Genomic DNA, 12,338 nt, shown 5'->3' with positions numbered 1-12,338 from the left:
AAAACCCTAGTTCGGGACAGAGCCTCACAACTGGGCCACTTATTTGGGTTAACACCCCCCTACCACGTACCGCGGGCCACAGTCCGAAGTATATCGGTAGGCGCTCAAGGATGTTGGAAAACCTTACCTTAGAACCGAAGTGAAATTATATGCCACGTACCTCGGATTTCGGTTCGGGTATATCGGCATAACTGGATTGGACAAAGATGATCTGAATCTACAGTTAGGATTAGGGTCCTACAGTTGTTTTCAAAATGATGCATCTAAAGCCAGCCTTTTAGGGAGTGTTGTATGTGCATGAATGATTGTGCAGGATGTGATTGTATGTTACCTTTATTCCTCTCACATTTTTCCCAAAAATATTTTCAAATACCCATATTTCTCATCTTTTCCTTTTATTTTCTCAAACCCTAGATGATTTTCCCAAATATCCAATTTCTTTCAAAACTCTAGGTGATTTTCTATTCTACATTTCTACTGGATCTCAAATTTCCAACTGCATTTTCATCCTGCCTGCAATTTTCAAAAAAAAAATCATATGTTTTGTCTCATTGGATTTTCAATCCTTTTGTTTATTTGCAAAATTCTTCACCTTATTTTTCTCGTAAATACCTTGTTTATTGCGATGGAAATTGTTTACCCCCTTGCCTTCTCCTTATTCTAAATCTGTTTGCGGATTGTTTTTCCAAGAGATATCTCTTTCCTTCAAAATGGTGTTTTCCTCGTGGTTGACAACCTTGCCTAGGTAACAAGGCACATTTTCCGTTGTTCATTTCTCTTACAAAGAATGACAACATAATTGTCGTGATTTCAGCGGCGACTCCATCCCTAGTAATGGGATATTCTTCCAATTGTCTACCATATCGTCAATAATCATTTTTCTCCCAATCCAAAATTCCCTTAGAGTCTAATCAAGACTTCATCCTACAGAGAGAGCAGCCACAACATTTGATGGTTCCAATAAGGTCAGGAAGAAGAACCACATCACCACAACACTCCTTAGCCTCAGAAGGAGAAATGGATTCCCCTAGAAGTCAAGATCAGCAGCAAGAAGATGATGGTATAGATCCACAAATGTATGTTATGTTTCAGAAGATGATGAACAAAATGATGGGTGAACAGGCTGGGACCAGTTCAGAAAAGAATCCATTCAAAGAGAAGTTCCACGGACACAAGGATAAGAAGACTTTCAAGAAGCAAGTTCAGCCAGAGGAAATTTCAGATGAATCAGAATCAGAGGAAGACACTGATGAAGAATATGAGGTGCCTCCGGCATTTCAAAAACATAGCCAAGAACAAAGGAGGAGTCACAAATCAAAAGGTCAAGTTGCAGAAAAGCTCTTGCAGACACAATTTAAAGAAATGGCCAGAGTTGTTAAAGACCTGCAAGCTCGCGACAAGGGCAAGAAAGTCTTCATTAGCAAGGACTTTTATGATGGTTTAGAAGGTGATGAAGACCTGGAGAACCTTCCCCGAAAGTTCATCAAGTTCGATGGTTCTGGCGACCAGAAAGCCCATCTCGCCATGTTCTTTGCAGAATGCTTTAGGTTCAAGAGGGACAACAGAGCACTATTTTTATGCTTCTCCCGCAGCTTGGAAGGAGTTGTGGCCAAATGGTACGCGAAACATATCAATCCTATAGAACTGAAAGAGTTCGACAATGTGGTGAATTTGTTCGTTGAACGATTCTTGTTCAATACTGAAGCGCTACCCACGCTATATCACCTCTGTAATCTGAAGCAGGGAGATAGTGAAAAAGCCAGGGACTTCATTCGCAGATGGAGAGAGACCTGCAACAAAATGAGGGATCCTATATCAGAAAGGCATGCTTTATCGTTGATCCTCAACAATTTTTCGCAACCTCTGAAAGGATTAATCTCTACCTCACCCTCCAAGTCTTTCATTGAACTCATTGAACGAGCCAAATGGCTTGAGATGGGAATAGAGAACGGGGTCTATGAAGGCATTACCATTGCAAGAAACGGTCAAGATTCCAAAAAGAAGGCTCACTTCACTTTTGCAGCTAAATCTTTCAATAATAGCAAAGGCAACAAGAATGATTATGGCAACAGTTTGGAGAGAATCAGAAGGCAAAAAGGGAAGGACATCAACAATGATAAACCTCTCCAATCCAGCCCTCAGCATCAAAAGAAAGATCAGAAAAAATCAAAGCGCAAAGACTGGAGAACTGATCAAGAATTCACACTCCAGAGTATCCTCGAGTATATGCTTGCGAAAGACATTGTCTGGTTGTTTAAAGCCGCTGATTCTCTAGCAATTATTGGCATATTCAAAGAACAGTTTTGCAAATTTCATCGAGCAGTAGGGCACGATACAGAAAACTGCTTCGTCCTTAAGAACATTGTTCAAGACTGCATTGACAAGAAGCTCCTCGTTGAAGATGAAAAGGAGGACTAATCATCCTGACTAAGCTTTTTCCACAATCATTCCAGAAGCTGACAATGCCGACACTTTCCTATTTCTCATCTTGCTTTTTCAGAAAGAATAATATAATCCCATTCTCTTTCCTTGATTTTAAAGCATCAATAATGTCATCCAATTTTTCAATAGCTTGGCGCCATCTTATTTGCTTCTTCTTCCTCTTCACAATGTCTCTCTTGTGAGGACATCTATCAGTTAAGAAGTTTGTCAATTATCATTCTTTTATTCAAAATTTTCCTCCCTAGTCACGGGCATTTTTTTTTTTTTGAAAATTTCTCTTTACCTCAAAACATCCTGTATGCAGGCAGGATAAACCAATCTCTCATTTTGCATATATATGCACTCATTTGCATTAATTCTGCATTCATTTGCATCAAATTGCATTCAATCATATTCATTTGCATCAACATTCCCCTTCAGGTTAAGTGATAAAACCTGAATCATTTTTCATAATTCTTCAATTTCGACCCTCGGGTCATCCAATTCTTCGATTTCGACCTCCGGGTCATCCAATTTCCAATTTTCAAATTACCAAAATTCTCAATTTCGACCGCCAGATCGTCCAATTTCCATTCCCCATTTAGGATAAGAGGACAATCCTGAAACCGTTCATAGAAGCAATCCAACTTTCTATAATGGTCCATGTTCTTCATTGAACTGATAGTGTTCTAAGTGAACTGATATTCGTTCTTCATTGAACTGATAGCGTTCCCAAGTGAACTGATAGTTGTTTTTCATCGAACTGATAGTGTTCCCAAGTGAACTGATAGTTGTTCTTCATCGAACTGATAGTGTTCCAAGCGAACTGATAGTTGTTCTTCATTGAACTAATAATGTTCCGAGTGAACTGATAGTCGTTCTTCATCGAACTGATAGTGTTTTGAGTGAACTAATAGTTGTTCTTCATTGAACTGATAATATTCCGAGTGAACTGATAGTCGTTCTTCATCGAACTGATAGTCGTTCTTTATTGAATTGATAGTGTTCCAAGTGAACTGACAGTCGTTCTTTATCGATCTGATAGTATTCTGAGTGAACTGATAGTCGTTCTTCATTGAGCTGATAGTGTTCCAAGTGAACTGATAGTCGTTCTTCATTAAACTGATAGTGTTCCAAGTGAACTGACAGTCGTTCTTCCTCGAACTGATAGTTGTTCTTCATTGAACTGATAGTGTTCCAAGTGAACTGATAGTTGTTCTTCATTGAACTGATAGTGTTCCAAGTGAACTGATAGTTGTTCTTTCATTGAACTGATAGTGTTCCAAGTGAACTGATAGTTGTTTTTCATTGAACTGATAGTGTTCCAAGTAAGCTGATAGTTGTTCTTCATTGAACTGATAATGATCTAAGTGAACTGATAGTCGTTCTTAATTGAACTGATAGTATTCCCAAGCGAATTGATAGTCGTTCTCCCTTGAACTGATATGATTTTCAGCGAACCGATGATCGTTCTTAATTGAACTGAGATTATTCCTAAAGATGGTCATTCTTAATTGAACTGATATTGTTCCCAGTGAACTGATAGTCGCCTCCTTTGGGGAAAGGAGAGGATAATTTTCGTCACAGATGCGTTAAGCAGGACCTCAAATGCTCTCTTTCACCAAGGATTTCAAGAAACATTTTGCCAAATTATTAATTACTTGTTGATTTCAAAAACTTTATTATACAAATCTTTACCTCAGTATACCTTCAGCATTACTTCCAAAAGAGTGAAGCTTTTGCGAAAAGAGATTCAGAATTCAAATTTTTTCTATCGGTCAACCAAAAGGATGAAGGATAAGTCCTCGATATGGCTAGAAAAGAAGATTCAATGTTATTGCAAAGCCATAGATAATTGATATTGATCGCAGTCAATGGCACATCTTTAAAGACTATTCTTGTAAAGATGGGGCAATGGAAATATCCTGAGCGCTAGAAAAAGAGAGAATTTACCCAAGCCCTGTCTCCCAAAAATCACCTAAGCTGCAATTAAATATCCGCAAAAGGGATCTCTCACTTGTTAAGATGAAGGTGAATTAAGCGAGTAGACCCCCGAGGCCAAGGAAGATTTGAAACATCTCCAAGATGACGAAGTTTGTGAAGGATCCTTCCAGAGAAAGTCCAAAGCACTGTTGAGATGAAGGCAGATGCGATGAACCACCCAACAATCCCTAAAAGATATTTAATTTCAGTTATCATCCAAAAATCTCTAACCCATGAGCCAATATCGTCAAAAAGGGATCAAAACATCTCCAAGTTGAAGGAGTTAGTGACGTACCTTTCCAAAAAAAGAGAGAGAGGAAAAAGAAAGAGCAAAAAAAAAAGTCAGGATATCTCCAAAATGAAGGAGAATGTAACTGAAACCCAAGAAAGCCAAAAGAGTGCAGAAAGATTATCATGAGAGAAGCTCCTAGGATATCAAATTGTCAAATCTATCAAGAATCTTCTTTAAATTTGTGAAATTCTATTATCAATATCCTTTCATCAATTGCTTTCATAATATCAAATTCTCTTTCTTGTTCATATCAAGGAAATTGATAGCTTCCTTGAAAAAGGTCAATCGCAAGCAATTTGAATTCTAAATCTTGATTCTACGAAGTGAAGCTTGTTTGGAGGTAATACTTCAGGTAGAAAAGGAGGGATATTTTTGCAAAAATATGTATCATTTTCAAATACTTTGAATCAACAACAAAATTCTCAATATTTTAACAATATTTTCTAGCTATCCTGACATGAAGTGAGAGCTTGATGTCCGTCTTGGATACATCCTGACACCAATTTTAAATCCCTCTTAAGGACTTGATTCCTTCCCTTCTTTGAGAGTGCGAGCTCTCAGATTTGCACACTTCCCTGTGTCCCCACTATCCCACCATAGACAGTCCCATTTCGGTTCGAAGTCGAACCACCAATCATTTTCTCGCAAAAGGCAATTTCAAAAGCTATTTAGTCTCAGCAATGAGACGCCCAAAATCAACCCCTTTTCAAGCTTTAGGGACCCCATTTTCCTTCCTTTTGCAAAACCCCTGTCGGATTTATTGTGCAAAATCCGAAGGTTCCATCATGGTCTCTTCTTTCGAGGACTCCATTTCATTTTCCGCCCAATCAGAATAAGGGTACAAACCTGAGCCTCATTCAAAGAGGTATTTTATTTTCCGCCCAATCAGGATAAGGGTACCAACCTGAGCCTCATTCAAAGAGGTATTTCATTTTCCGCCCAATCAAGATAAGGGTACAAACCTGATCCTCATTCAAAGAGGTATTCCATTTTCCGCCCAATCAGGATAAGGGTACAAACCTGAGCCTCCTTTGATGAGGTATTTCATTTTTACTGAATCAGGATACGGGTATAAACTTGGGCCTTATTCAAATAGGTATTTCATTCTTCGCCCGATCAGGTTAAGGGTACAAACCTGAGTCTCATTTCGATGAGATATTCCATTCTTCAACTAGGTTAAATGTCAAACCTAAGCTTCATTCTACGCGAGGTATTTCTGTCCCATAGAGGATAATGGCAAAGCCTGAACTTCACTTTCACAGAGCAAATCTGTTCCTCTTCATTCTCCATTTCATATCTACCATATCCCTCAGGCTAATTTCTTCATACCCAGTCAGATCCTTCTAACTGGGGCATTATATATAGCCCAAATTTGGTGTGTTTTTCTTTGCCACTAAGCTCGGCCACGAGCCGACTTAGTAGCAAAGAGGGGCATCTGTAAACACCCCAAATTTTCATTCACCTTCTTGACATTTCCACCAATTATCACATTCCGGTTCTTCGAAATCAATGAAGGGCAAAATGGTCGTTTTTCAAGATTTAACCTTGCAGAAAGTCCTAAAATTCATTCTCAAGTCTCAAAAATTCTCTATTTAAACTCAGAAACATCTTCAAACTGCAAAATTTCAAAATCCTACTCTTGAAAAGAAGCTAGAATTTCCAATTCCTAATTCAGAGGGGCATTTCAGGAAACATGTCTTTGCATAGCATTGCATGAACATTTCACACCATTTCACTGCACAGCATATCATTTTGAGATCCAGAACTCCTGATTTTCAAAATTGTCAATCCAGATTTGATTTCTAAACTTTTCAAAATTGATTTTCAAAACCCTGGGCCTTCAAAATTACCAATTATTCCCATTTTACCCCCAGGACCTCGAGTTACAAAAGTTTTCTCAAGAAAACGATTTGAATAGTCTTTGACATTGATTTTTAAAATTTTGTCAGCTGAAAAGAGGGGGACAGAATTTCAAAATTCATAAGACCTTATTTTAAACTTTTACAAAAAGGCTCTGAATTTCTCTGCGTCTTTCAAAATTTTACCCCGAAGGACCAGTTTCTTCTAAGTTTTGAAATCAATCCAAATTTTGCTTCGTGTTTTCCAAAACTAGCCTACTATTATTGAACAATTCGGGAAAAGCTTTTGAGCCAAGAATAGTACCACCGGGGAATGAAAGTTCTGGTGCTAAGGGCTCGATGTTCGAGATGATCTTGTCGCACCTCGTAGGAGATGTGACCTTCTGGAAAGATAGGATCGACTTGACTGGATGCCATCGAACTGAAAATAGAGAAAGACTCAGGATGAGACTTAGGAAAATGTGGGAAATTTTGAAAAATTTTGCAGGCAGGATATAAAATGCAACTGGAAATTCGAGATCCAGTAGAAAGCTAGAATGGAAAATCACTTGGAGTTTTGAAAGAAATGGGATATTTGAGAAAATCATCCAGGGTTTGAGAAAATAAAGGAAAAGGTGAAAATATGGATATTTGAAAATATTTTTGGGAAAATGTAAGAGGAATAAAGGTATCATACAATCACATCCTGCACAATCATTTATGCACATTCAACACTCCCCAAAAAGGCTGACTCTAGATGCATCATTTTGAAAACAACTGTAGGATCTTAATCTTAACTCTAAGTTCAGATCATCTTTGTCCAATCCAGTTATGCCAATATACCCGAACCGAAATTCGAGGTACGTGGCATATAATTTCAACTCTGGTTCTAAGGTAAGGTTTTCCAACATCCTTGAGCGCCTACTGATATACTTCGGACTCTGGCCCGCAGTACATGGTAGGGGGGCGTTAACCCAAATAAGTGGCCCAGTTGTGAGGCTTTGTCCCGAACTAAGGTTCTGGAAGAGAGCCCAGCAACGTGAAGACCGGGTAATGATAGGTAATAGAGGTTTGAAAAAAATGATCACATGCAAGAAATAGATGGCTCTAAACCTTAAAGAGATAGATTTTGAGAAAACTTTGAAGAAGCATGCATTGTTTGCATTCAGATCCTAAATTGAGGAGAGTTATATTTAGACCTAAATCTATGTGAGCATGAAAATTTCTCCTCAATCTGGTCCTACCAAACCATACCTAAGCTATATGCAGTCAATGTCAGCTAGGTCAGAATCTAGGCTCTTAGGTTTGCATGATAGCAAAAGTAAAGAGCTGACATTTTGTGGACATAATTTCGATAATTGAACTAAGTCAAGCACAATTTTGACTAGACAAAGGCAAGTCCCATCACGGTCGCCAAACCTGTTATCGTCGCAAAAATTTTTCCCTCTTCCCTTCCCTTGCGGGAGAGAAAGAGGAAAACATGCTTTCCGCGATTCAAACTTGACCAGAGTTTTTGTAAAATTTGTTTTGAAATACTCGCCTCCGTTTTGAAAATAGCAGGAAAATCCATGGGATGGGGCTCGACCTGTCGGTACGAGGTTCGACCATTCCTGCCGTCTTTAGTAGGGGTAATCGAACCAAGGACCAAAATTGAGCTTGACTTAATAAAATTATCGAAATTATGTTATATCCTAAATGCATAGAGAATTCAGGCATGTGCTATGAGATTTTATAAAATATAGGTTGGAAAAAAAGATGATGTTTGCTTGGAAAACATTGAGAGTTGAAAAGCATTTCTCAAGAAAAAGGTGGAAATCAGTCTCTCAGGAAATTCTGATGAAAAGGATTTGAAATCTCGAGAAAATTTATGAAGATTTGGGAAAATCATGAATGGTTGAAAATCCTGAGAAAATAGAAGTGATTCTTGAGAAAAAGGTGAACACTGGAAGGGAAAATGCTTGTCATGAAAAGCTTCAAGTTTTGAAAAGTTTCTCAGGAAAATGATTGAGATTCATTGGAAAATTCTTTGAAGAAGGAGAATTAAAACTCGGGAAACTGAAATCCTGAGAATCTTAGCCTTGAAACACTTGTTAATCGATTTTGATCTCTGAGAAAGGTGAGAGACTTCTTTTGAAAATCTTGAGAAAATAACCTTTTCCATGGAAAACTGCGGAAAAACTTGACTTGGGAAAACCAATTTTGAAAAATTCTCAGAGATTCTTGAGAAATCGATTTCTTGAGAATGAAATTTTCTTAAGGAAATCATGAGAAAACCAATGATTTCATGATGCAAATGATATGAGTGAATGAATGCACTTTGAAAGATTTTCTGTGAAATTTGTTGGAAAATGTGTATTAAACCAAAATAAATCCTTCACATATTCTGACTGTGGCCATGAATATGTTCAGAGTTTATCTGAGTTAATTCACGATATTTTGAGAATGGGAAACATGAGGTGCATTTTAAGATTAAGTATGTCTCTTGTATGAGTTTCTATGCACTCTATACTTACCCCAGTTTGCATCTTCATCTAATGATGCTCAATCTGATTCTATTCAGCCTGGTAATTTCGAACATTCGGCATTCATGACCTAGTTCCACCCAATACATGCGTGCTATCAGCTTAAGTGCAAATCCTGCACATTGGGAAGGTCATTGTTTTTAGGATATTATCTGCATTTAGTGGTTTGTCACCATTTCGTTCACATATATTTCATTCATTAATCCTATGACCTACAGGTTATTACTCATTTACATTCAATATATATATTTTTATTCTCCAATATCATCACTCCTTTGCACATTCAAGCCTAGACATTTATATTTTTAGAGTAGATATGGCATCTATCTTCGTCTCACATCATGAGCATCTCACCATTTATATACATGTCCCTTATTTAGCCCATGTATAGCCTTTAGAGATTTTTTTTTTTAGCACATCTTCACCAAGTAGTGCATTTCCATCATAATCCCATATATTGTAATCAACATGAGATTTCCCATCTCTCGGTGATATGTCATATGTCTTGTGCCAACTCTCATTTGCAGGAAGGAGCGGAAGATGTGGCTTCTATTAGCTTTATATTTTTTTTTAGTGATTGATTTTATTTGCTTTATGTCAGAAATGTAATAACCCAATTTGGAATAATATTTACTTTACTGCTTAGATTAGGCTGCATCTCATATAGTTTGATTTCAGCAATATCTTGATCCTATGATGCATATATCTAAATTTTCAAAATTCACCGTGGATGTACACGAATGACACGTGCACCAACTCTTAGAGAGTTGATGAACTTGGTGGAATCCATATTTACGGCCCTAGTCGGAGTATGGACGAGACCCAGATCCATCATCTTTCTACCAGTCACATTGAGCCTACACTCTTAGGCTATCTTCAAAAATGCACCTCATATTTTCAATTTTGGAAAATATTGTGTATTAAATCAATTAAACTCTGAACATATTCATGGCCACAGTCAGAATATGTGAAGGATTTACTTTGGCTTAATACACATTTTTCCAACAAATTTCTCAGAAAATCCTTTCAAAATGCATTCATTCATATCATTTGTATCATGAAATCATTGGTTTTCTCGTGATTTTCTTAAGAAAATTTCATTCTCAAGAAATCGATTTCTCAAGAAGCTCTGAGAATTTTTCAAAAGCAATTTTCCCAAGTCAAGTTCTTCCACAGTTTTCCCCGAAAAAGGTTATTTTCTCAAGATTTTCAAAAGAAGTCTCTCATCTTTCTCAAAGATCAAAATCGATTTCCAAGTGTTTCAAGGCTAAGATTCTCAGGATTTCAGTTTCCCGAATTTCAATTCTCCCTCTCCAAAATTTTTTGCAATGAATCTAAACCATTTTCTAAAGAAAGCTTTCAAAAACTTGAAGTTTTTTTTGACAAGCATTCCCCTTCAAATGTTTACCCTTTTCTCAAGAATTCTTTCCATTTTCTCAGGATTTTCATCCATTCATGATTTTCCCAAAACTTTATAAACTTTCTCGAGATTTCAAAACTTTTCATCAGATTTTCTTGAGGAATCGAGGTTCATCCTTTTCCTGAGAAAGAATTTTTTTCAACTCCAAAAAGCATTTTCTAAGCATGCACATATTTCCCAACTTGCATTTTTCCAAAATTTCATAGCACATGCCTGAATTCTCTGTGCATTTAGGACAGAACACAATTTCGATAACTTTACTGAGTCAAGCACAATTTTGGTCCTTGGTTCGATTACCCCTGTTAAAGGCGGCAGGAACTGTCGAACCTCGTACCGACAGGTCGAGCCCCATCCCATGGATTTTCCCGCAATTTTCAAAACGGAGGCGAGTATTTCAAAAGAAATTTCCAAAATCCGGTCAAGTTTAAATCGCGAAAGCATTTTCTTCTCTCTTCCGCAAGGAAGGGAAGACGGGAAAATTTTTGCGACGATAACAGTTAGCCAATATTGTCGTTGTTCCAAAGAAAAGCCGCAAAGTGAGGATTTACATAGACTTCAGAGACCTCAATAAAGCGACTCCAAAGGATGACTATCCACTTCCAAGCATTGATCTTCTAATCGACAGCACGACAGAATATGCCATGTTCTTGTTTATGGATGGATATTCCAGCTACAATCAGATTAAGTTAGCCGTCCGCGACCAATCAAAAACTTCCTTTACTACGTCTTGGGGCACTTTCTGCTATACAGTTATGCCTTTTGAGCTCAAGAATGCTGGAGCAACATATCAACGAGCAATGGTTGTTATCTTTCACGATCAGATGCGAAAAATCATGGATGCGTATGTTGATGATATCCTCGTGAAATCTAAAGAGGAAGAAGATCACCTCGAAGCCCTTGATCAATTCTTTAAGCGACTCATTCTTTATAAGTTAAGGCTTAAACCGCAAAAGTGTGTCTTTGGAGTCGAATCAGGCAAATTGTTGGGTTTTCTGGTCAGTAAAAAGAGAATTGAAGTTGACTCGGCCAAAGCAAAGGCTATCATTGATATGCCACCCCCGAAGAATCTCAAAGAATTGCGTAGCCTTAAGGGACATATGCAATCAATTCGGAAATTTATTTCCAACCTGACAATGAGATGTGAGCCCTTTAACCACTTACTCAGAAAAGGAGTGAAATTCGAATGGGGACCAGAGTGTCAGCAATCGTTCGAGCGAATCAAGAAATATCTCCTCAATCCTCCTATCTTGAAGCCGCCAGAATTGGGAAAACCTCTTTTGTTATATATCTCGGTCAATCAAGTTGCATGAGGCGGATTCTTGGCGCAGTATAAAGAAGGCAGCTTGATAGAACACGCTATTTATTATGTGAGTAAGACTTTCATAGACTATAAAAAGAAATACTCTCATATAGAGAAGACCTGCCTAGCGCTGGTATGGATGTGTTAGAAGCTAAGACACTACCTGCTGGCATCTGAAGTCAAAATCTTGTCTAAACTCAATCCTCTCAAATACATTTTGGAGCAACCTTTTCTCACGGACGAGTCGCCAAATGGCAAGTCCTACTGATGTAGTATGCCTTAGAATATGTCTCGCAGCAATCAATAAAAGGCCAAGCAATTGCAGATCAATTGGCAAATTTTTCTTTGACAGAAGAAGTGAAAGCCAAAGATGATTTCCTAGATGAACAAAAATATGCAATATCCAGCAATATCCAATCTGGAATTTATTTTTCGATGGTTCCAAGAATATGGCTGGAATAGGCATTGGGATCTTATTAATCACTCCTGAGAAGGAGATGATTCCATTTTCTCTCAAATTAGATTTCCAATGTACCCACAATATGGCTGAGTATGAAGCCCT

The sequence above is a fragment of the Nuphar pumila genome, chromosome 10 (assembly GCF_984573655.1).
Source record: "Nuphar pumila chromosome 10, dmNupPumi1.hap1.1, whole genome shotgun sequence".
NCBI lineage: Eukaryota > Viridiplantae > Streptophyta > Magnoliopsida > Nymphaeales > Nymphaeaceae > Nuphar > Nuphar pumila.
The sequence above is the reverse complement of the archived record's forward strand: the minus strand, read 5'-3'. Positions refer to the sequence as shown.